Here is a 21,495-nt window from a genome sequence, read left to right as displayed (position 1 = left end):
AAAATCAAAATTCCTTTGAGTGAGGGTTAGGGATTCAAATGTGCAGAACTTCAGGCGCCTTTAGGTTGAAGTTTGAAGTGAATGAAGCCTTCTATTTATAGGCAAGGATGATGCAATGCATGAAGAAACTCGTGTGCATGTGAAGTTGGGTCCTCCATGCATGGGCCTGTACAGGCGCATGGGAGGCGTAAAAGCAATGGCAATTGAGTGCTAAACATCAGCCAAATGAAATTGGACGTGCAGATTGTAATGTGTAAGCTTGTGCATGGAGTTTTATCATGTTATGCATAATTGAAACCAAAACTTCTCCTCTTCGAAAATGCCATTTGCAAAATTGAAACATACGCATGTGGGTAATGGTTGGAAAGGTCTTGACATGAGGAACAAATGTTATGTTTAACAAAAATCCATTTGGAGTTGGGAAAATATTGAAAACTGGTCATGAAGTTCAAGGTGCAAAACATGTATATGGGAATTTTGCCAAAATGGACCAACTTCAAGCCCTTCGGTTTCAATGATGCAAGCCTCAAATGACAAAACCTCCAACATAAAAGTTGTAGATTGTTTCAAGGCAATAAATTTGGACTTAATTTGTGCATCATTTGGATTTTGGATGAGAAAGTTATGGGCACTTGAAGTTGGACTTTTTCACATTTCAATGACTTTGGTCCAAAGTGACCTATAATGTTTTGTATTATAACATGTCTTTCTTTTAGGATTATAAAATTTTGTCCAACATAACAAATGAATTAGAAATCTTAAAATTTCCAATGCACTTAATACCACCTCAAAATCATGAAAAATGAAGGAGTTATGTCCTTGGGAAGTTGACCCAAAATTAGGGTTTCAGTCAAAATGACCTATAATGTTTTGAAATGAATGATAACCTTCCAAGTTTTAAATGGATTTTTGATGAACATGAAAGTTGCTCATATGGTTCGTAAGAACATTGTTTCTCTTGGGGTCATCTCCATTTGACAAACACATCAAAAGTTATGTCTCAGTGGATTTCAAAATAATTAGATGAATTGACTGATCAACTTCTCAAGTCCAAACTTCAAATCTTAATGAATGAATGATTGAGGACACTCACATAAGCTCATATATGCATAAAATTATGAATGAAAGAACTTCCCTTGATTGTATTTGATCATAGGTTGAGGTTGCTTCATGAGCAAGGCATAGTCAATGCACAATTGAATTAGGGTTTCCTTGGGAAACAATCCTCAAGCCCTTTGGTTTATCTTGATCAAATTGACAAATTAAGATACTTGGGAGGAATATATGATGATTGAGATCTTTGGGAACCATTTTCATGCTTGCTTTCACTTTCATCTGGCCACTTCAATGGGCATAGGGGCCTCCTAGGAGCCTTGGATCACATGACTGCTTAAGCTTCAAAACAAACAAAGTTAGTGACATATTTTTGTGATTTTGGTTAGTAAACAAAATAATAAATGCAATAATATATAATTCAAGCATGCTTGGTGGTCCCAAACTAACTCACACAAATCCCAACCTAAGGGTTAAGGAGCCAAGATGCTATGATCTTTGAGGCAAATGCAATGTGCAATGATATGATGCCATGAGGGATCTTAGGGTCAAAATTAGGGTCTTGCAAGGCCCATGCATGGAGGACCCAACTTCACATGCACACGAGTTTTCCACCTCTTTGCATCAGCTCCATCTATAAATAGAAAGCATTACCTCACTTAAATCTCAACTTGAAGGCGCCTGAATCCCTGTTGAATTGATTCCCCAACCTTTCACCAAAGGAATTTGCATTTTCACTTTTCATTTTCAAGTGTGATTTTCAACAACATCAGTTGGTTATCATCATTAATTCCTAAGCCTAGCTCTCATACCAAGCATCAGGATCAAGCTGCAAGCAAAGGATTGGTTGAATTGTGCTCATAAAAGCTGCTCTACAAAGGTTTATACCTCATCTGTTTTGCTTTGAATCTCACTAATTATTGTGCATTTCTTGTGTTGGTTTGCATTTCTGAAGTCCTCATGTGAGAGGCAAGCCAATGGTGGCTTTAATTTTGTGAATTGGGGAACTTTAGATTGAACACCTAGTTTTTCAAACTCAGATTTCTTCTTCCATAAGAATCTTGAGCAAAAACTAAGGTCACGGGGGTGATGTACATAACCCCAACTTTCGTTTGGTGTATAGATCGTGTGTTATAGTTGAGGTTGTAAAACCTGCAACTGGTGGCCGGACTGAGCCTTCTCACCGGAGAAGACGGTGGTTTCCACCACCGTCCCCACGCATTCAAACCTTGGCCGTTGGATGATGATCTCCAGATCTAATCTTGGCTATTACTTTGTTTGACTTCATTTAAATCATGGTACCACACGTTTGACTCATGTGCATGGTGAGCGTGCATTTCCTGGCCTTCTGATCAGCCGCGTAAATTAATGAGCTCTGATCAGACGCTTGTGGTTTTTTTTTATTTTATTAATTTCAGTTTTATTTCCTTTTATTCCAATTCTTTTCAAAAATTCATAACTTCTTTATTTGGAATCACAAAAATATGGGACCAATTGCAAAACTTTTCTCTTAAATTCTAGTTTCATAAATTGATTTTTAATTATTTTTGTGATTCCATTTAATATTTTTTTGTGAATTAATTCATTTCTGATTTTTTTAATTCATTTAAAATACCATTTGATATCCAAAAATGCCAAAAATATTTTCTTAACATCTTTGGATGATGATGAATCTATGAAAAATATTCTCATTAATTTCTTAATTGATTTGAGATTTATTTGAGATTTTAGTCCAATTATGTTATTTTTCTTCATTTTTAATTGTTTAAAATTAGTTTCTGTTTTCAAAAAATGTTGAGAAAACTTGTCAAACCTTGTTTGACCATGTTAAACTTATGATGATCCAATTGGACTTATCCAAGTTGATTTGAAGTTTGACCTTTATTTGTTCATTTTATTTTATGCATTATTTTAATTCCAAAAAATACCAAAAATATGTTTGACCTTTCTTGACTTCTAATCTTCATTTCACTTATATTTACCATTGATTGATGTTGATTCCATTCATGTTTGATCAATGTGCTTTGGTTATGTCATTTGAATTTTCATTTTGTACATTCCATTTCCATCTTCATCTTCTTCTATTTCTTTTGACCAATGAGTTAATGATTTGTGGTTAGCCTTGACATATGAGAGGATTAACCTTCTTTGATCCAAATCAAATTCATCTTGATCAAAGATCAAGTGAATTGCTTTATGTCCAAGATAGGTTGCTTCTGGGTCAAGCAAAGAACCTGAAATCCATACAAGGTCATTCTTCGTTTCTTTTGGCATGGCAAGTTGTGGTGCTTGGCTTACTAGTCATGATCTCTAACTTGTGTTTGTTTGCCTATAGTTTTATTGATCGGCCTCAAATAGGTGTGACTACTACATTAGTCCACTTACGATTGCTTAACATAGCGCTAAATTGCCTCATGGCACACTAACACTAACTACTAATTACTAACTTTTAATTCAAGCATTTAATTCTTGCGATTTACTTTAATGTAATTTAATTTCTTGCTCATTAATTCATTTGTCATTGCCCTTTGCTCACTTAAACTCATGTTTATTTTTATGCAATTTTCCTTTTGCTCACTTGAGCATATTATTGTATATATGATATTGCCTTGTGCTTGTTTTGTTTGTGTGACTATACACAAGCATGGATTCTTCAATCCCCAGGAGATTCTCACTACTGTACTTCCCCAAGCATGTGTTTTAGACTATACACTCCCTAGTAGAGTCGACAGTGCCAGACTGTATATCCCCAATGGAGTCGACAGTGCCAGATTGTATCTTCCCAGCAGAAGCGGCTACTCCTCAGAGTTCGATGCCAGATCGATGATCTCGACGTTAGATCCATGGTCTCTTTCCTTGAAGCAGAATCTCGGTACCATATCGGTGTTTGCTTCCCCTACTGAGTTGTCTCTCTCCTAGATTGTGGTTGCCATAACCAATGTCGCTTTTCTCAGCAGCAAGCTTTCAGCGCCATTCTCTCCCCAGTCATAGTCTCAGGATTTTATTATTACCAGAACCCCGTGTGGTTGGTCATTTCCCCACAGAATTCATTATGTTGTGTATTTCCAACAGCATTGCCAGGGTCCAGAAGATTGTGATCATTTCCCCAGCAGAATTCCTTGCCTCGGCTTGCCGTTCTCTCTAATCTAGCATTTCGCATCCCTGCAAGTAGAATCATATCGCATTGCATCCTCCCAAATCGCGTAGCATTTCCATTTTCATGGAGCATTACGCCATTGAAAAATTCAAACATACGCATGTAAAGTATAAGACATTCTCGGTATCCCAAGTGATAAGCCAGAAATTTGTTTCGAGTACTCAGACTGAAGGTTGTTTATAATTTATCCTTTATTATTCCCAGCAGGGGTCGTTGGCCCACGCGCCGCCTCAACTATCATTTTCCCTATTTATGCCAATGCTGACAGGCATGAAAGTTTCCGGTATTCAGACCGAAGTGACATTCAGGCCAGTTTTTCTGGTATTCAGACCGAAGTGGCATTCAAGCCAGTTTCCCGATGTTCAGATCGAAGAAGTTTCCGACGTTCAGGTCGACGCAACTTGTGGCATTCAGACCGAAGTGGCATTCAGGCCAGTTTTCCGATGTTCAGATCGAAGAAGTTTCCGACATTCAGGTCGATGTAACTTGTGGCACTCAGGCCAATTTCCCGATATTCAGACCGAAGTGGCGCTCAGGCCAGTTTCCCGATGTTCAGACCGATGTTTGATAATCTCATATCTTCCGATGCTCAGATCGAAGTCATTTCCAGCATTCAGATTGACGAGCGGCATTCAGGCCATGGTTATTTCTGTGTTACCATTTATTTTGGTATTCAAGCTAACATTCTTTTTCGGTGTTCAGACTGACTCTCACCGTACCAGACGGATTCTTTGTTGATACTCATATCAAGACCACCTCTTTGTCGATCCTGACAGGCATTGTTACTTTATTCTTCATTTTTCACTTCAGTGTAAATTTTCGGGCTTTTATTAGATTCAATCCATAGATACCTCAAAAGTGCGAAAGTCGTTGCTATCTTTCTTTCGGGTTTCGAGTTGATTGAATAGGGGAAGCTGTAATACCCCAAAATTTACCCTTCACTTTTCCTGTAAATCATGGGATTTTGTTTCACACTTCATTGGCATCATACTAGGTCATACTCATTGCATACTGCATTAGTGACATGGAAATCAGGTTTTGACTGATCACTCCTTAATAGAAGGAGCCCACACAAAGCAAGATTGAGAATTAGACTTCATTCTCTAAGTATACAAGTCTCAAGGGTCTCAGAGGGCTTCAAGTATCTTATTATGGTCCTCAGTTCATCAGTGAAGGATTCAGAGCTATCAGAGTGTTCATCTGGATTCAATCAGGAAACTAGGGTTTCATGGCTATCTGCAACAAGCAATGTTTGGTTGGAATTAGAGAAGCTCATCCATGTCATGATAAGAGGCATCTTGGCCTAAGAAGACTCACAATTATCTTAGAAAGATCCATTGGCAATCAGTGCAATCAGTTCTTGATCATTTTGCCTTAAAACTAGGGTTTGGTATAAAATCAGTTTATTTCTGATTCTTTGGGTAAAACTCTTTTCCATGTCCCTCCATATATCCACAAGGGTATACATACAAAAAAACAGCTTTTTATTTGAGCCAAAGGTGCTTCAATTGATCACTGGAATCAGGATCAGACAGTTTGGGAAAGGTCAACTGTGGGGCCAGAAAAGTCAACTCCTGACATTTTGAGAGTGGAATCTCAAGATCCATGCCTAGGGGAGCCCACATGTGAAATTTGATCTAGGTTGGATCATGGATTCATCATTTAATCAGGAATTGGAAAAGTTACTTAATTTGGAAATGGTTGACTTTCCATTTAGGGCAAGTTTTCATGGTTGTTGCACTCACTTTAAGCCCATTTCCATCAAGATAAGAGCTCCATTTGAAACTTTCTCCAACATGAAAGTTGTTCCTCTTGTTCCAAGCTTTCTAGAAATATAAAGTTTGTTCCATTTAGATTAAAATTGAGAAAGTTATGCTTAGTCAAAGTGAGACATATTTTTAGGACACTTAGAAAAATTTCTAAGTCTCAAAATCTTTAAAGTTTGTCAAGACTTCTTGGCCAGTTTTCTTGCACTTCAAGGCATCAATTGAAAATGCTTCCTTCACAACAATTATACCTTGCCATGTCCTCTTTCACCTCCTTTTGGAATCATCTCATTTAGATCCATGGTTTGAGAGATACATTCACCTAAAGTGGGCACCATGACTTGATTTTCTAGGCAAATTTTAGGCCAAACTGGCACAACAGTTTTGCAATGTTGAGACCTTAACTTGAGGCCTATTTTTCATCTTCTTCCATTCATCATTTCAACTTGTGCTCAACATGAAACATGCTATGCTCCATGAGATCTTTCCACTGTTTGCATCATCTCATCATTTGGTGGCTTGCTCATTAAGATACATGGCCACAAAGTCACCATCTTGAAATGAATTCCAAGCCATGCTGCAGCCAGACCAAGCAAACCAACCCACGTTTTTTACCTCATTTGGCCATGCACTCTTATTTCCACTCACTTAAATTTTGCCAAAACAAGAAACTTGCTTTTACACCTCACATTGCACCATTTGCTCACAACCAAAACAAGTCATTTTTCAACCCATTAAGACACTTAGACCCAACATATTTAAGCCATAAACCCTAATCTGAAGGCAAGGCATTGTGATTTTCGAGCAAAGTAAGAAAGAGGCCATTCAAGCTAGTTTCCATTTCTCAACAAGTTCTTGAAGTTGCAGCACCAAGAGGCAGCATCATTCTCTTCTATCTTCTCCATTACCAAGAAGCAGTGGAATAACTTCCACTAGGTAACCTCCTTGCACCATCTCCATAGTTATGTTGTTTGATACATCTATGCTTACTGTTGATTCTAAGTGTTGGCAGCAATTTTGTTAAAACAAAGAGTGTTCACAAGATGTTATGTGTGATGTCTTAACATGAGATATCCTATGTACCTACTGGAGTTTAAGAACTTGTGCATGCAGGATTGTTTCAGAATGCCACATACAATGACAAGGCTTCTGATATTGGATGTACCTGTTGGAGCTTAAATGAAAGACATGTTCATGCAGGATTGGTTCAGATGACATACACAATGTCATGGCATCTGATATGGTTGTACCTGCTGGAAGTTATAAAAGGAATTATTGGATTATGCAGAATTTTTCCAGGATGTCAAAGCTGATGTCATGGCATCCTATACACAGAACATTCAGTATGAATGTCTGGTGTTTTGTAATTGCACAATTAATGGCAATCTTTGGATGATTGAAGATATGGCTAGCTGGCGCATTCAATCATGGATTACAACCAGATTTACTTATTTTCCAAGGAGATCTAAACAGTTGTTATAAAAAGATTTGATTGGAAAATAGATTTAGGGTTTTCAAGATGTCCAAGCCCAGCTGGATGCTTCTATAAAAAGGGACTTAGAAAACTTGTTTGAATACACAACCAAGACTGAGCGAAATATAGAAAGAGAGCTAGGGTTTGTGTCTGTTTAATCGTAAGACTTGTAGGTCATTCAAGACATCCATTGATGATTGAATTGGACTGATTTATGGTTGTAATTTGTCACTCTAAAGCTGTTAAGCAAGAGTGTGTGTCTTCTTGATCAAAGCTGTGAAGCAAGATCAAGAGTGTGTCTTCTTGATTGAAACTGTGAAGTAAAATCAAGAGTGTGTAATTGAAAAGTATTTTCTTTTCACAAGGGATTGTTGTTTAAAATCACTGGTGTGTGATTGTAAGGGAAGTGAGTGGGTTCTCATATCTAAGAGTGCTTAGGTAGAAATTGCACGGGTAGAGATTAGGTGATAAAAACTGTAACTTGTTGAAGTGTACGGAGAGTCTTTCAACTAATTCTATTAAAGTGAATTTCCTTCTTGGCTTGGTAGCCCCCAGACGTAGGTGAGTTGCACCGAACTGGGTTAACAATTGCTTGTGTTCTTTACCATTCTGTTTTGTTTATCAATTTCCATAAGCAATCCCTAAGTCAAACATCGATCATAAAGAAGTCAACTGAAAATTCAAGTCAACTTAAAAAAAATCAAATAAATAGCAAATTAATCAGGAAAATCATGAAAAATTAAACTAAGTTAGGTGGGGTCAGGACATCATCATCCCCCCAAAAGATTTTAAAAATAATGAAAATTGGTAAGTGAATTAATTGAAATAACACAAAGGTCAAACCAAAAGTCAACCAACAAGACTAGGTCAAAAATAAATCAAGAATAAATTAAAAATGGGAAATAAAATTCCAAGAAAAGGTCAGGTTGACCATAGGACAGTGGTCAACCTTCATCCCAAAAATCAAAAGCTAGAAAGAATTTTAAGTCATAAAAATAAAATCAATAAAAAATGTATGCTAATATGAACCATTTAGAAAGAATAATTAAAATAAAATATTAACATTAAATAAATTCGAAAATAAAAATTAAATAAAATTAAATAATGCATCAAGAAAAGTGGAAAATATTTTTGGATATATTTATGGACAAAGAAAATATTTCAAAATAATTAAAATCAAAACAGAAATTAAAATGGAAATAAAAAATGAAAATAAAAAAGAAGGTGTATTGGTATTGATGGGCCCTAAAAGGGGGTGCTGAAAGCGAAATGCTCAAAGGCCCAGTCCAAGCAATATTAAATCAGCGTGACACAATTAAATAACATTTAATTTAAAAAACTCATGTAACATTCTATCAATCGGTCACAATATTTTAAAGCACTAAAAGACAAAATATTGTGACCGATTGATAGAATGTTACATGAGTTAACATCATGTAACATTCTATTTTGTCTTTCAGTGCTTTAAAATATTGTGACCGATTGATAGAATGTTACATGAGTTTTTTAAATTAAATGTTATTTAATTGTGTCACGCTGATTTAATATTGCTTGGACTGGGCCTTTGAGCATTTCGCTTTCAGCACCCCCTTTCAGGGCCCATCAATACCAATACACCTTCTTTTTTATTTTCATTTTTTATTTCCATTTTAATTTCTGTTTTGATTTTAATTATTTTGAAATATTTTCTTTGTCCATAAATATATCCAAAAATATTTTCCACTTTTCTTGATGCATTATTTAATTTTATTTAATTTTTATTTTCGAATTTATTTAATGTTAATATTTTATTTTAATTATTCTTTCTAAATGGTTCATATTAGCATACATTTTTTTATTGATTTTATTTTCATGACTTAAAATTCTTTTTAGCTTTTGATTTTTGGGATGAAGGTTGACCACTGTCCTATGGTCAACCTGACCTTTCTTTGGAATTTTATTTCCCATTTTTAATTTATTCTTGATATATTTTTGACCTAGTCTTGTTAGTTGACTTTTGGTTTGACCTTTGTGTTGTTCCATTTAATTCACTTACCAATTTTCATTATTTTTAAAATCTTTTTGGGGAATGATGATGTCCTGACCCCACCTAACTTAGTTTAATTCTTCATGATTTTCCTGATTAATTTGCTATTTATTTGAATTTTTTAAAATTGACTTGAATTTTCAGTTGACTTCTTTATGATCGATGTTTGACTTAGGGATTGCTTATGGAAATTGAAGAGATCTTTTGATCCTCCCTTGTTCATCTCATAAGCCATGTATTAGAGGCCTTGTATCTTGATTTTATTTGATCCTTACCTCATTTCCTGATTAAATTATTCAGTGAAGCCTTTTGTACATTTCTTTTCATCTGTCTGATTCATCTATCATCTTTTATACTTGTTTCTTTCATCCATGCTCATTATGTCTTGATTGTTTAACATGTTCATACCTCCGATGCATTGTTTAATGCTCCATTATTTCATTCTTTGATTCTTTGGTTTGATTACATACCTGTTTGCTTATCTGATTTGTTTGATTAACTGTTGCCTACTTGTATGATGTATGCGGCATATATTCTTATTGTTTGAATGTCATGAACCATCCCCATTCATAACAAATGTACCCCTCTCCCATGAAGTGTATAATGTTTATTCTTTCATTCTTTATTCATCTGTTAATACAAGAATTAAAACGAACATTCGATAATCATTTCAAGACAAGATCAAAAGCTCGATCCAACGTCGAGTAATCATTTTCAAAACTTAACAGAACCAGCACGTATTCATCCATCCCTTTGTAAGTCGATTGCTTCATGCATCGCCATTTCTCTTGTAATTCGATTGCTTCATGCATCGCCATCTACCTTTTGTAAGTCGATTGCCTTAGGCATCACCATCTACCCTTATCCGTGGCTCCTCTCCTTGCTCCATCCGTCGACTTTTGTTCCGTTTAGGTAGCACCCATTAGGTAGAACCCTTTGTATGATAACATAGGTAGAATTCCCTTATTCTTTGCATGCTAACATTAGGTAGATGTTCCCCTCTGTAAATCCTAACACATAGGTCCATATTGCATGACAACTCTAGGGCAGAGCTTCCCCACTTTTAGACCTTCCATGCGTCTCCGATCTTGTTTCATGTCAATTCGTTCTATTGCAAAGAGGTAACTGCCTAAGACTCGATTCAGCGAGCTGCGACACCTACTGCTAGGACGTTGAACACATTGCCCACTTTCCTTTGACACAGCTGGTGTCCTCTTTTGTAAGTCCATGTTCAGATGGCCATCCTTAACCCGTAGTTAGTCGAACTACGACAACTCTGATTCTCATGTTCAGATGAGATACGTAGGCACGAGACGCGATGTCTTGCCGAGTTTGACTGACGACTAACAACTAATCCTTGTTTGCTTTCGCCCTTGTTGCGATTCTTTTCTCTCGCCCTTGTTGTGATCGAGACCTTTCCCTTTCTCTTGCCCTAGTTGCAATCGAGACCCTTTGTTCCCGTAGTTAGCCGAGCTACGAAGACTTTGATTCTCATACTCAAGTGAGATACATAGGCAGTGGATGCGACATCCTTGCGAGTCATTTTCATTTTCTTTTGACCTTCCTTTTAGCAGATAGTACATTAGATATACCTACACCCTTTAGACTAGAACAACAAAAGTGGATCCCGTAGAGTACTATGGATGCGTAGGGGTGCTAATACTTTCCCTTCGCATAATCGACTCCCGAACCCTAGATTTGGTTGCGAGACGTTGTCTTTTTCTTCTCTTCAGGTTTTCTTCGATCGTTTCCTTTGCCTCCTTTTGGATAAATAACGAACGGTGGAGACTCTTCTATTTTCTTTTCCTTCGCCGGTTGTTTTTTTTCGCATCTAGTTACGATAGCTGGCGACTCAGCTGGGGACCGAACCCAGAATCTCTGGTTTCCCTATGCTAGTCCCTCCTAGCTTTTGTGCGTTTCTTGTTTGTTGGGTGTTTATTCTTTTGTACAGTTATTTACTTCCAGCATTTATCTGCTTTATCTTATTGCATTGTGTACATATGATTGTTGTATTTGTTGGCTCTGTGGGGTTGGTTGTTTGTTGGGGTGGGTTGTTCTATGAGAGATAAGCCCACTACTAAGGCTTGAGCGTACATACAGGTTTTAGAGTGGATAGTCATGAGGCTTGCGTAGTATGTTGCTACGCTAAGTCGTTCATGAAGACCCACACCCAGATGAGGTTTCTTTTGGATATATTCTTCCCTATGGGTGTTCCATAACGACAAATGTTCCTTTAGAAATCGTCGACTCTGGTGACCATTTCCCGAGGACTCAGTCGAGGCCTCTCCTTCGAGACGCGGTTATGTTAGCTCTGGTGGGCGCATTCTCGCTGCTCAATCCGAGGACCCCGAGGCTGGGAACTTGCTTTTAGGATGTCCTATTGAGGGGAGTCAGTGGAGGTCTTTTGTTTCGTAATAATGCCAAACCTTCAGTGGTAAACATATTATTCCCGACTGAAGGGCAAGAAGCTGACGAACTTCTGTTCTTAGAACCTACCAGTGAGGGGCGGGCTAAATTCAGGAAGCCTTAACCTTCAACTAACCCGGTTTTCTGGTATTCTTGTTGGAGAAGAGCTTTGATATCTTATATGTTCCTCAATGGTTTTCTCTTCAGACAGTGCGACCTAACAGTTGTTCAAGCAGATACAGTAATCCTGACTCCCATGTCACTGCATTGCATCACATCATTTTGCATTCACATCATTTAACACATGTTTATCTATTTCTAGGGGTTTATATCGTCTTCTTGATTCTAGTCGGGGTTTTCTGGTTCTCTTAAGATGGATATTGGCAGAAAAAGATACGTCGCCTACAAGTTTCCTGTGGTTTGTTTGGATCCCATTCAACAGCTGATGAAGTTAATGGATCATGATTCTCTAGAAGGATTCCGGAAGGACTACGGTTGGATTCTAAGTTTCATCACGGTTCTCTCCAAAGATCAACACGATGCTCTCTCTACACTGCTGCAGTTCTATGACCCTCCATTGAGGTGCTTTACATTCCCAGATTATGTCTTGGTCGCTACTTTGGAGGAGGTTGCTAGTTTTCTCATAGTTCCTATCATGTCGCAATTGCTATTCTACAGTTCCGAGTTTCTGCCTGATCTTAGCATGGTTGCTTCAGCCACATATTTGTGGAAATCAGTCTTGGAGTCTAATATGTGTCAAAAGGGAGGAGTCAGTGGTTTTCATTTTGAGTTTCTTAGTGGGAGAAGCCAAGAAGAAGCTTGAGGATGGTGATTGGAGATGTTTCAATGCTGTGTTGGCTCTTTGTGTATACGGGATTGTCCGGTTCCCTAATGTTGCAAAATTTGTGGACGTAGACGCAATACGCCTCTTCGTGTTGGGAAATCCAGTGCCGACCCTGTTGGGAGATTTCTTTTATTCAGTGCATCACCGGAATGAGAATAGGAAAGGAGGATTGGTGAATTGTTGTGCACCCTGGTTTCATAAGTGGTTCAGTTCTCACCTACCCAAGTCAGGAGCGTTCGTTGACTTCAAGGACTCGTTGAGTTGGTCGAAGAGATTGATGGGGATAAGAGCTAAAGATATTTCTTGGTGGTCTGACCAGAACTTGCTTCGGGCGGATGTTATTCACAATTTTAGGAACTTCCCGAATATGTCGTTGGTAGGAAGAAGAGGGGGAATCAACTATAATCCTTCTCTAGCAGTCAGACAGTTTGGATATGCTTTAAGAACTCCGCCTTTGGAAAAAGATGTGGAAGAATCTCTGTTTTTCCATTCTTCATCTGATCTGATTGTATCCCGTAAGGCGACTGAGGCCTGGCTCGAGGTGATCAAGAGAGGAAGGACTGTGCTTGGAAAAGGAGATTGCAGGACTTATCCTCAGTATGAAGATTGGCTTCGGGGAAGAGTTGAAGAGTTTGGTCTGCCTTTTCCTATTGAAGAACCTTTGTATCCACTTACTCCTGAGCAGTCAACAATGGTGAGCCGAGAGGAGTATGACAAATTGAAGAATGCCGTGGAGGAACTTCAAACTGAAAATGCGGAGTTGAGTGTGAAGTTGCAAGAGTTTATGCGTCTATACCAGGAGGCGGAATATCAGAAGGGGGAAGCTATCAGATTGCAAGAGGAAGCAGAGAAGAAATTGGCTATGGAGGTGAACTTCTTCAGGAAGACTGACAAAGCCTTGGGATCATCCAGTTCTGAGTTGAGGCGAGTCAAGTAGCAGTTAACAGATGCCCGTGGTAAGTTAGCTGGGTGGCAAGAGCAATGGGACGCATTTTCAGCTTCTCGGAAGGCGAAAGAGGAAGAGATGACGACCCAATTGGCTGGTCAGATCTAGAAGTTGAAGATTCTGCTGAGGGAGAAGAACAATGAGCTCCTGTGTGCCCGTACAACCAATGGTTACATCACAGATCAACTCGACAAGGCTCAAGAACAGATTGAAGAACTCAAAGTGCTGGAGGGTTTGAAGAAATCTAGACTTGAAGAGGTATTCGGGGAGGATGATGGGAATTATTACATAGAGCACATCAACGACCTGGATGGGATTATTCACAAGAGGAATCTACTTATCCGACGTTTGAAGAATCTCCAGATTATCCTGACACGATGGCACTGCTGGCTGAAGTGAGGAGCAGTCCTTATGGGTTGTATACAGGAGGCTGATTCCTAATTTTTGTTCCTCTTTTGCTTGTTGTGTTTCTTTGTTGCTTTGTAGTGATGATCCATAGGCTTGTTGTGGAGATCCTCTTTTGATGTATGGTTGGCTTAGGCCCTTCTCCTTGAACTCATTTGTATGATGATTTTCCTTTATTGCATCTTGGTCTCAAAAGTTTATCCACGGCTCGATCTTCTTATACTGTTCATCTGATGTGAGACTGGAATCAAGGGGTAGAGTACCCTTTGGAATTGATAAATATGTCATTGCATTTGCATATTCATTAGCATGTCTTGCATAACAGGTACCGCTGCGGTGTTCTCATTTTGTTTGGTGTTCCACTAGCAGGATAGCTGAATCAGGCATTCACCGGTACGGTACCAGAAGGAAATAACAAAGAGCAATGGAAGGCCTATAAGAAGAGCTCGCTGAGATGAGGATTCGCATGAATCAGTTCATGGATGTGGTCCAGGGAGTGGCTCAAGGATAGCAGGAGCTTAGACAGATGATACATAGGAATCCCCCTGCTTAACCGGAGACTGTGATTGATCCTCCAGCTGGAGAGACCAATAGACCCAATGGACCGGGGCCTATCCCGATCCCACATGTCAACCCTGATCAACAACCCATTCATGATGATCAGGAGGATCAGTTCACCCTGCTTCAGGAAGACTTTGGCATGTGCCATGGTATGGACGCCATGTTCAGGTGATTGGAGGAAAGGTTGAAGGCTGTGGAAGGGCAGAATGCTCTTGGTGTGGATATTGCTGACTTAGGGCTGGTCCAAGGTGTGAGAATTCCACCAAAATTCAGAGTCCCAGTTTTTGATAAATACAATGGTAACTCTTTCCCGAAGACTCATGTGCAAGCTTACTTCCGCAAGATGGTTGCATACTCCGATGACGAGAAGCTGCTCATGAACTTCTTCCAGGATAGTCTAGCTGGGGCATCCTTGGAATGGTATATGAGGTTGGATAGAGCCCATATTCGCTACTGGAGAGACTTGGCTGAGGCTTTTGTAAAGAAGTATCAGTACAACACGAATATGGCACCTGACAGAACTCAACTCCAGAATCTGTCTCTCAAGGGCAATGAGTGCTTCAGAGAATATGCTCAACGCTGGAGAGAGACAGCTTCCTGTGTTTAGCCTCCGATGTTGGAAAAGGAGATGGCCAACATGTTCATGAACACTCTACCCGGATCTTACTTGGAGCGTCTGGTAGGTTGCAACGCCTCCAATTTTGCTGATGTAGTCTCTACCGGTGAGAGGGTGGAGAACTAATTGAAGACGTGCAAGATCCAAAGTGGGGTTGGATCATCATCAGGGGCGAAGAAGTCGTTCATTGGAGGGCAGAAGAGGAGAGAAGGGGATACAAATGTCATATCTTCTTATCAGAACAGGGGTAACCGGAGGGGTAACTTTCAGAATTACCATCAACAACCTTATGTTGCAGCTGTGACCATTCCGGCTGCAGCACCAGTGCAACAATAACAACCTTAGCGTCAACAAAATCAATACCAGCAACAACAGGGTAACAGACCCGCCTATCAACAAAGACAGAGGATGTTGGACAAGCGCTTCGACACTCTTCCGATGTCGTATGTCTAGTTGCTTCCCAGCCTTCAACAATTATAACTCGTGTAGTTATGCACTTTGGCTCCTCCCATTGGCAGACTTCCGGTGGGTTATGACGCCAATGCTAGGTGTAATTTCCACTCTGGGGCACCTGGCCACACTATTGAGAACTGCAAAGCTTTTAAGCACGTAGTTCAGAACCTTATCGACTCGAAGGCCATTAACTTTGCGCTGGCTCCTAATGTCGTCAACAATCCCATGCCGCAGCATGGTGGGGCAAATGTTAACATGGTGGAAGAAGAAGCCAAATCCGTCAAGGATGTGTTGAAGTTGAAGACACCGCTGTTGGAGATTAAAGAATACTTGCTGAAGGAAGATGTCTTCCCCGGTTGTGGGAGCAGTTGTTTGGGTTGTGCTGCACAGAGCAGAGGTTGTTTGAGGCTGCAGCAGGGTATCCAGGCCTTGCTCGACTATGGTATCCTCCAGGATGAAGACCTATCTGCCCAAAAGTCTGTTGAAGGGGTTGCTGAAGAGGTGTTTGAAGATGTTGTTGAAGATTTTACAAATGTTGTTCCTGTTGAGTTTGTAATTCCTGATGATGTAATTAATTTTCCCAATGTTGTTTCTGATATTCCAAACATTATGGTTGATTCTGATGTAATTGAAGAACTTGATTCCGGTCTTTCGGATGTTTGCATTTCAATGAATGAGATTTATGAGTATGACTATGATGTTGCCACTATCATAAGTTTCTACCCAACTGCTCAGATCAGTGTGCCAGAAGCTCAACCGATACCACTAGTGCAACCGCATGAATCCACTATGACCATCACGACCCCTGGTCCTTTACCTTTCACCAGCGAAAGGGCCATTCCTTGGCATTACGGGGGGAGTGTGTACACGCATGATCATGGAGTGGAGCAGCCACTGAAAATTGAAGAGGTGCAAGATCAGAAATCTGAACCTGGAGTTGAGATAAAAGATCCCGTAGTGGACAGTGTTGGTGGAATCGGGCGATTCACCAGAAGTGGTAGACTGTTCTCACCACCAGTTACCCAACCTGATAGTGCTAACGCCATGACGAAGGCCAAAGGAAAGCAAGTTCTGAATGAGGGTACCTCTGTACCACAGGCTGGCTCTGAGCCTGCTTTCGCGAAGGATGTGGACGAGCTCTTGAGAATCATAAAGAAAAGCGACTACAAGGTAGTTGATCAGTTGATTCAGACGCCGTCCAAGATATCTATTCTCTCACTCCTGCTGTGTTCGGAGGCACACAGGGAGGCACTTTTGAAGGTCCTTAATGCTGCATATGTGCCTCCGGAGATCTCAATAAACCAACTAGAAGGGATCGTTGCAAATGTTCATGCAAGCAACAGGTTGGGTTTTACTGATTCTGACTTGACACCAGCTGGATGCGATCATAACAAGGCTTTGCATATTTCGATGGAATGCAAAGACACTGTGTTATCCCATGTTCTGGTAGATACATGTTCCTCTCTCAATGTGCTACCCAAGAGAGCCCTATCAAGGTTAGAAGTAGAAGGTTTGATCTTGAAGCCTTCCGATCTTGTTGTGAAAGCCTTCGATGGTTCTAAGAGGTCGGTGTTCGGAGAGGTAGAATTGCCAATTCAGATTGGATCACAAACCTTCAACACTGTTTTCTATGTGATGGATATCAATCCTTTGTATAGCTGCTTGCTGGGTCGTCCTTGGATTCACAATGATGGGGTAGTCTCCTCAACTTTGCATCAGAAAATCAAATTCCCGGTCAACGGAAGAATTATCACTGTCTGTGGTGAGGAGGATATTCTGGTCAGTCACCTGTCTACATTCAAGTATATAGAGGTAGAAGCTGAGATTCATGAGACCTTGTGTCAGGCCTTTGAGGCAGTTCAAGTCAAGGATGCAGCTCCAGTGGAAGAGGTTAAAGCAGGTGCCTCTATCTCGTCCTTCAAGCAGGCACATGCCTTGGTAAATTAAAGTGTTGCTCCCGGTTGGGGACGTCTGTTGGATTTACCTGTAAAGCATGACAAGTTCGGGATTGGGTATCAGCCAGCATTGACTTCTACAACTTCAATGCCTCAGCCTCATCAGGGGCCGATTACTTTCTCCAGTGCTGGCATCATTCAGTATGGCCAGATCTCTGCGATCAACAAAGAAGATGGGGATAGTGATTGTGACATTGATAACTGGGTGCGTCCAAGGGTCCCGGGTGAAGTTCTCCTCAATTGGTCTTCTAAAGAGATTATCCGAGTCACTCTTCTTGAAGAGTAATTTTATTTGTTTATGTGTGCATATCCAAGTCTTACGTTCCGCCCAGGGCGTAATGGCTCATTGTATGGCTCATCTATGTGAATACCTGCATTTTTTATCATAAATAAAGGACGTCCTTTTGCATTCAAATATTTTATTCACTGTCTTTCTATTTTTGTAGTTTTCAAAAATCAAAAAAATATACATTTGGCAATGTTTTGTTTAGTTTTCACTTCTTGTTCACACTCATAAGCACATGCCATCACTTATGCAGATGCACGTCACCGGATCCTATTAATAACAGTTCTGCTATGGCTCGCTTCGACTTTGAAAATCCAATCTTTCAAGCTGAAGAAGAGGGTGATGAAGACTGTGAACTCCCTGAAGAACTTGCCAGGTTGTTAAAACAAGAGGAAAGGGTCATTCAACCGCATCAAGAGTCTATTGAAGTGATTAATCTTGGCACCGAGGACGTCAAGAGAGAAATCAAGATAGGGGCTTCTTTGGAAGATAATATGAAGAAGGGGTTGATTGAATTGCTGCAAGAGTATGTTGACATTTTCGCTTGCTCTTATCAGGACATGTCAGGGTTTGACACAGACATCGTGGTACACCGTTTGCCTCTCAAAGAGGATTGTCCTCCGGCCAAGCAGAAGCTCAAAAGAACAAGACCGGAGATGGCTATCAAGATAAAGGAAGAAGTGCAAAAACAGTTGGATGCAGGGTTTCTAGCGGTTACAAATTATCCGCCATGGGTTGCAAATATCGTTCAAGTACCTAAGAAGGATGGAAAGGTACGAATGTGTGTTGACCACCGGGATCTGAACAGAGCTAGTCCTAAAGATGATTTCCCATTACCTCACATCGACGTTTTGGTGGATAACACGGCTCAGTTCTCGGTATTCTCCTTCATGGATGGCTTTTCTGGCTATAATCAAATTAAGATGGCACCAGAAGACATGGAGAAGACAACTTTCATAACCCCATGGGGCACCTTTTGCTACAAGGTGATGTCGTTTGGTCTAAAATATGCTGGGGCAACATATCAACGAGCTATGGTGACTCTTTTCCATGATATGATTCATCATGAAATTGAGGTTTATGTTGATGATATGATTGCCAAATCTCATACGGAAGAAGAACATTTGGTGAATTTGCAGAAACTGTTTGAGCGTTTGAGGAAATTCAAGCTGAGGCTTAACCCGGACAAGTGTCCTTTCAGGGTGAGATCTGGAAAACTGTTGGGCTTTATTGTTAGTGAAAAAGGGATTGAGGTGGATCCTGCCAAAGTAAAAGCAATACAAGAAATGCCTGAGCCAAGAACAGAAAAACAAGTCCGTGGTTTCTTAGGGAGGTTGAACTACATTACAAGGTTCATCTCTCACCTGACAGCCACGTGTGAGCCAATATTCAAATTGTTAAGAAAAGATCAGGCTATCAGGTGGAATGATGATTGCCAAAGGGCTTTCGAAAAAATAAAAGAGTATTTGCAGAATCCTCCAATCCTTATGCCTCCAGTCCCAGGGAGACCGCTGATTATGTATTTGACAGTACTTGATAATTCCATGGGTTGTGTTCTCGGTCAACACGACGAGACAGGTAGGAAAGAGCATGCCATCTACTACCTGAGTAAAAAATTCACAGATTGCGAGTCGAGATACTCAATGCTTGAAAAGACATGTTGTGCAGTTGCATGGGCTGCTAAGCGATTGAGACAATACATGCTGACTCACACAACCTTACTTATCTCCAAAATGGATCCAGTCAAGTATATATTTGAGAAGCCAGCTCCCACCAGAAGGGTTGCTCGTTGGCAAATGGTACTGACAGAGTACGACATCCAGTATACATCCCAGAAAGCCATCAAAGGGAGTATTCTGTCAGATTATCTTGCTCAGCAGCCGATTGATGATTATGAGCTGATGAAGTTTGATTTTCCGGATGAAGCCATCATGTTCCTCAAGATGAAAGACTGTGAAGAGCCAGTTGTTGAGGAGGGACCTGATCCAGATGAAAAGTGGACTTTAATGTTTGATGGGGCCGTCAATGCCAAAGGAAGTGGAATTGGTGTTGTCATTACCACTCCGAAAGGTGCCCACATGCCTTTCACCGCTCGTCTGACTTTCGAGTGCACCAATAATGAAGCTGAGTACGAAGCATGTATCTTGGGTATTGAGTAAGCCATTGATTTGAGAATCAAGACTCTGGACATCTTCAGAGATTCAGCTCTAGTGATCAACCAAGTGAATGGTGATTGGAACACTCTCCAGCCTAATCTGGTCCCCTACAGAGATTACACGAGAAGACTGTTGAATTTCTTCACAACCGTAAAGCTGTATCATATACCTCGTGATGAGAACTAGATGGCAGATGCTCTTGCTACTCTATCCTCCATGATCAGGGCAATTGGGTGGAACTATGCTCCCAGAATCGATGTTATGCGCCTTGATAGGGTTGCGTATGTGTTTGCTGCTGAACTGGTAGTTGATGACAAGCCCTGGTATCACGACATCAAGTGCTTTCTGAAGAATCAAGAGTACCCTGCAGGGGCATCCAACAATGATAGAAAGACTTTGAGAAGATTGGCAGGCAGTTTCTTCTTGAACAAAGACGATGTGTTGTATAAGAGGAACTTCGACATGGTTTTGCTCAGATGCGTGGATAGATACGAAGCGGACATGTTAATGCAGGAAGTTCATGAAGGATCCTTCGGTACTCATGCCGGCGGACATGCAATGGCTAAGAAATTGTTGAGAGCGGGTTATTACTGGATGACCATGGAATATGATTGTTTCAAATATGCTCGGAAGTGTCATAAATGCCAGATTTATGCTGATAAGGTGCATGTGCTGCCAAATCCTCTGATTGTGATGTCTTCGTCGTGGCCGTTTGCTATGTGCGGCATTGATATGATTGAAAAGATTGAGCCGACTGCTTCCAGTGGGCATCGCTTCATCCTTGTTGCCATCGACTATTTCACCAAGTGGGTCGAAGCAGCGTCATTTGCGAAGGTCACCAGACATGTGGTTGCCCGATTCATTAAGAAAGAGATCATTTGTCGTTATGGGATTCCCGAAAGAATCATTACTGATAATGGTTCTAATCTCAATAACAAAATGATGAAGGAGTTGTGCAAGAACTTCAACATTCAACATCACAATTCTTCCCCTTATCGTTCTAAGATGAACGGTGTTGTTGAGGAAGCAAATAAGAACATAAAGAAGATTGTGCAGAAGATGGTCGTTACGTCAGAGATTGGCATGAGATGCTACCCTTCGCCTTGCATGGGTACCGTACTTTAGTACGTACATCGACCAGGGCAACCCCTTACTCCCTTGTGTATGGTATGGAAGCAGTCCTACCTGTTGAAGTGGAGATTCCTTCTCTAAGAGTCCTGTTGGAGGTCAAGTTAGACGAAGCTAAATGGATTCAGACAAGGTTCAATGAGTTGAGTATTATCGAAGAGAAGCGAATGACAGCCATCTGTCATGGGCAGTTATATCAGAGTCGGATGAAGAGAGCCTTTGATCAGAAAGTGTGTCCTCGATGCTTCCAAGTTAGAGATTTG

Source organism: Lathyrus oleraceus, chromosome 7 (assembly GCF_024323335.1).
Source record: "Lathyrus oleraceus cultivar Zhongwan6 chromosome 7, CAAS_Psat_ZW6_1.0, whole genome shotgun sequence".
Lineage (NCBI taxonomy): Eukaryota > Viridiplantae > Streptophyta > Magnoliopsida > Fabales > Fabaceae > Lathyrus > Lathyrus oleraceus.
Note: the sequence above shows the minus strand (reverse complement) of the source record.